Genomic DNA, 5556 nt, shown 5'->3' with positions numbered 1-5556 from the left:
GGCCAGCTCTCTCAGAGGACTGGGCGGGCTCAGGAGGCAGAGAGGCCGTTGTCTCATTTCCAAGATCTAGCTCCTGCAGAGGGAACAGCCGTGGCTTTGGAGCACAGGAAATTTGGGGACCCCCTTCTCATTCTGAGCTCCTACTGTTGACTAGGGTTGATGGAAACATCCTGCTTTGGTTGTATCAAGTGTTTGGTCCCTGAACTAAACTCCCAGGATGGGCTCCGGGGACCCTGATCCTCAAGTGGTCATTCAGGAACCGGCATGGCAGACTTCATTCTGTTCCTGTTTGCTGCTGGTGGCAGCTCACTCAGGGAAATGGGGGCGGAGGTGGAGGCAGCAGCTGAGCCCGGATGGAAAGCCCCTGACTCGGGAACCCCCTGTTATCACTTCGGAGACGGAGGGGCTCGGAGGTGAGGGGAAGAGGTTGTGTTGTGTCTGGCGCACTTGGCTGGTTTCCGGGCTGAATCAGGCACATGGTCAGCACAGCAGGTGGAAGGCGCAGGGCTGTCCCTCCGGGTTTGGGCAGAGGCTCCCTGCCCTTCCTCTCTGAAAGGGCTTGCCTGCCTAGCAGGCGGACAGCTCTGCTGCTGGGCAGGAGTGTGCGTTTGTGTGTTTTGTGGGGGAGGGATGCTCAGGGCTCCCTGAGTTTCCTGGCAAGCCCAGTGCACATATGGGAATACCAACAGGAGCAGTGTGGGTGAACTGGGAAGGAGTTCATCCTGGGCTGGGTGGGGTCTTGATCTGTCACATCTGTCCCTTCTCCATCTATACCATCTGATTCCCATCTTCCCACCATCTCTGGCCCCTGGGATGTGCCACCTCCCCTGCTTTCCTTATGTAAGTCAGCTGTCCACGAGCCTCCCTAGGCGGCTTGCATTCCACCTTCCCCGCAAAGCCTCCCCAGGCTCCCCCAGGCCTCCCTAACCTGTCTGTCCTTCGAAGTTGAACACTCCCAGGATCAGACCCCACACGGTCAGACACACCCTTTAGCACTGGATTGTATCACACGTGTTCATTTTGTTTTCCTTACGGGTTGTACACTATTGAGGGGTAAGAGCTGTTTGGGTCTACAGTTTCCCCCTGTCCCTCAATACTGCCCCACGTGGGAAGGACTCGGGGTCTGGTAGCTATGTACATTGAAGTTAACGTCGCCTCCTGAGAATTCAATTAGGAAGAAACCCAGTTTAGGGGAGGATATGAGCCCTCTGTAGACAGTACCTAGAAGACTGACTGTCTGTGAATATCCCAAATCTAATTAAGGAGACCTGGGTGAAACCTCGGAGGACAGATAAGATTGTGATTGCATTTTAGCAAAATAACGGCATTGCCTGTTCCTTCTCATTGTAAGGGGGACCCAGGGAAACCCAGCTTGGTGCTGTGCAAAAGAGTTGGCACCCTGTCCTGCAAACATCCGGGGCCGGGCCTCGAAACAGGTGAGTTCTGAGGTGGCACAGGCGCCTCAGGCCATCCAGCCATTAGATCATCCACGGCCCTGGCCTTGTTCTGATTCTATGCTCAATACTTACATTCTGGGGTCCCCAGAAGAGTCGTGCCCTCTGTAAATCACTAAGCTGCATTCCGGTTTGCTGTTGTTTGTGGGTCCAGTTCCTGTTCGTCTGTCCTGAGATCGGTGTGTCCGTGATGTGCACACAGTTGAGAACCAGGTGCTGGGCTGTAGCGAGCACCACAATAAAGCCACCTGTCTACGTGACCAGCCCCCTTCCCCAGCTGGCTGAGTCTTTCCCCGACATCTTTACACTTGCCGTTTGCATTGGTTACTTAAAGGCAGGGCCCAATAAATACTGGCTGTGTGGCAGGCTGATGGATTGGTGCTTGGGGCGGAAGGAAACAGCCCAGCCCAGGTGTTTGGTCTCCAGAAGGCATGAGGAGAAGGCCCATGGTCCCCGGGGTGAGGGGAGAAGAAATGAATGGATGTCGATGAGCCAAGCACTGGCTGAGTGTGTTTACATTCTTTATCGAATTTATTCGTCCTGGAAGCCCTGTGGTGTATTTTACCGCATCGACTTCACAGATAAGGAATGGAGGTTCAGAGAGGTTAAGTGATCTGGGCAGGGGTCACCTGGTGAGTGAGTGGTAGAGCGGGGATTAAATGCAGCTCTCTTCAGCCTGAATCCCTTTCCGGGGCGGGTGGGGGGGTGGGGAGAAGACCCCAGAGGGAAGGTTCATATGCCTTCTGTGTTAGAAGAGGGGCTTTGGGGCGGAGAGGTAGACAGGGCCTGGAGGCCCTCCTGGAGGTCTCTGCTCCTTGCCCACGCCCAGCATTTGCCCTTCAGGGACAGACTTGGCAGCTGTGTTCCTTGACTGCGGATTAAATGGTAGGAAATGAGCTTCAGGGAAATTCCAGTCTTGATTCTTCGATGAGATGAAGGCTGGCAGGATGCCCTGCCTGGGAACACCCTGACAGCATGTCCCCCACCTCCATTTGCTTACAGATCACAGAGCTACTCCTCCTCCCCTCATCTAAACACCAGCGCAGATGCCCGGCCCCAGCCACAGGCAGAAACCCTGTGAGTGATGCGTGGCGCTGCTTCTCCAACATTGGGACACAGTCTTCCTGACAAACCCCAATCCAGCTTCCGCCTGCCCTGATGACCCACCTGTGGTTGTTGCTCAGACATCTCCGTTCCATCCCCTTCCTCTCTCACTGCCTCCCCAAGCTCTTGGGTGGAGGCAATGTGGCGCTCTGTGTCCTGAGCGTGGACATGTGTGTGGGCCTCCGGGCCCTGCGGCCTTCTCCCTGCCCCTGATGTTCTCGGACCTCCATTCTTTTCTCCAGGGATCACTAGGAGCAAGTGGCTGGACAGAGATCAATGCCAGCTCTTGCTGGCCTGGGCTACCTCTTTGCTGCTCCTTGGCAAGGCACTGTACCTGAGGCTTTCCAGGGAAGTCACACCCACATTACCTTTGTCGGTGAATACTTTTATCTTCCTACCACCTGCTCCTATGACCTCACTCCACACCCAAAAGATATCTCTGCCCCAAAGCGCAGCTTTTTTTTTTAGCTGGAAAGACTTTTCCTGGCAGGAGAGCCGCAGAGGCTCAGGGGCAGAGAAGAGGACTGGGAGCCTGGCCTGGCTCTCTCTGCTCTGGCCCTGCAGAGCCAGCCTGGGGAGGAGACAGTGTCTTGGAGCTCTGGTGCCTTGGGGTGGGCAGGACCTCCCTATGTTCTAGCTCAGCTCCAGGCAGCAGGAAATCCATAGAAGAGTTCAGCCTTCCCCAGCTTGGGCCTGACAGCCTCCCAAGCAGTCTGTGGGGTGGGAGGAAGTGGGCTGCAGGATCAGCACAGCCCCACCCCAGCTCTGCTGAGCCCAGGCAGGGAGAGCCAGGCCCAGGGTCTCCGGTCCCCTTCTCTGTCCCCAGGCCCCCAAGGTTCTCCCACCAGGAAATGTCTTTCCAGCTGAGGAAAAGCTGCGCTTCGGGGCAAAGGTATTTTCTGGAGGTATAATGGGCTCGCGTGGGAGATTGGTGGGGAGAGTTTTAAAGAAAAACATCAATCAGCAAAGATTATGTGGGGTGTGACTTTCCTGGAAGGCCTCCTGGGCAGCTCCTCGCCAGGGCGTGGTGAAGCGTTGGCTCTGGCGGCAACAGTTGGTGCTGGCCTCTCTCCGGCTACTTGCCCAGCTCCTGGTGATCTTGTTTGTGTTGCATAATCTCTGTAACCTGACCTTCCTCACCTTTAAACCAGGGATGAGAGTAGTATCTGCCTCTTAGAACTTCTGAGGGGACTACATGTTTGATACAGGTACAGTGCACAGCAGGTAGAGGGGCCTGGCTCAGAGTAAATGCTCAATAGATACCATTCACTCACGCACTCACTCACTCATCTCAGAAACTATTCTGAGGGCATATCAGTGTACAAAACAGGCCAAATGTCCTGTCCTTCCGGGGCTTGCCGTTTCCCCAGGGTGGATATTGGGGGAGGAGACAAACAACAAACAAGAAGCAGGATAAATAATGAAATGGAATGCTACGTTAGGGGGTCAGAGTGCTATGGGAAAAAGAAAAAGTACAACAGGGAGACTATTACCTTTTCCCCCAGAATTTGGGTAAGTTTACTCTTACTCATGTCTCCCTTCTAAGGAAAAGAATAAACCTCTTTTGCCTCAGGCCATGCCTGATGACAGCTGCGTCTCCTCCCAATGTATCTGACACCAATGCCGGTGACTAGGTTTTAGCAGATTCACTCATGTGTTCCTTCCACCAGCAGATATTTATGGAGCACCTGATTATGGGATGCTCAACGTGACTCAGAAGTTCTTGTCCTGAAGGGTCTTGCAAGTGAGGAAATTGCTGCATATGATCAGGCTTTGGAGAAGGGCAGGCAGGTGTGGTGGCAAGCAGGGGGCAGTGTGTGCCCTGCACGGTGTGCACCAGCCCATGGTGCCAGCCCCTCCCTGGACTCGGGGCTGATCCACTGCAGCTTTCTTTGGCTGTTTTCTTCTGGTAAGTTGATGGATTTTCCTAATTTAGTATTAAAGGGAGGGAAAATATGCATTGTTATTTCTGAGGCGGAAGAGATATTTTCTAAGTTGGGCTTTGAGCAAAATCAAGGCCTGGGATCCCCCATCTCACCCCACCCCCTCAGAGCGGGAAGGGATGCTGTGACCATCTATCCAGTTGTGTGCCCAGCCTGTGATGTTTATAGGCCTCCCACCCTATAGTGTGGTCTCTGCTGCCCTTATTTAAAGGCCGGCCTGATCCTGGAAGAGCAGTGAAGGCAGAGAGGCCCCTTGCTGCAGATCCCACAGCTGTGGGAAAGGAGGTGGCCCTGATGCCTCCGGGGCGGTGACTTCTTGAATGCAGAGGAGGAGAGACCCAAGTCTGCGGGAGGCTTGGCCACATGGCTAGGAAGCCCAGGCCGTGTGTGTCTGACCACAGAAGCAGACACGCCACCTTGGGGTTTGGAGCTGGGAACAGACCGTTCTCTCCACAGTCACCGCTCACATGGACCACAGTGATCTCGCCTGCACCCGGCCCCCTCAGCTGCTGAGTCATGCTCCCTGGGGTTTGCAGAGGCGAAGCTCCAAAGCAGGCTGAGTCATTAGATGATGAATTGTGGAATTCTTATTCAGGCTGTCACCACGGCAGCAGTAGGCCCTGATCCACACCTCCTGTTCCCCCACCAAGCCTCTCAAAACATTCTCCCCTCACTTGTCATTCCATCTTCATCTTGGGGGGCCCTGACAGTGAGCACAAGACAGCAGTGGGATGCGTAGGGGTATCCCTGAGCTTCCCTTCTTGTGTCTGGATTCTGGACCTATTATAGCGACAGGGGTCTGGTCATTTTGTTCAACTCATCGGCGAACCAGGAAACAGGAGACACATGCTCGGGATTTAGAGCTGTTTGGAAGGTCAGCTTTGGAGTCAGAATCTAAATCTACTTCGCATGAGCAAGTCTCGCCAGGCTTCCGTGTCCTTGTCTGTCAAATAATGTTAATGTTCCTACTTTGTAGGGGTTGAGGCTGCTGGAAGTCATGGGTGAAAAGCACAGGGAGGTGGGTGCTCAATTAGATGGGAGCCTGAGGCTGTGTG

The sequence above is a fragment of the Myotis brandtii genome, unplaced genomic scaffold (genome assembly GCF_000412655.1).
Source record: "Myotis brandtii unplaced genomic scaffold, ASM41265v1 scaffold583, whole genome shotgun sequence".
NCBI lineage: Eukaryota > Metazoa > Chordata > Mammalia > Chiroptera > Vespertilionidae > Myotis > Myotis brandtii.
Note: the sequence above shows the minus strand (reverse complement) of the source record.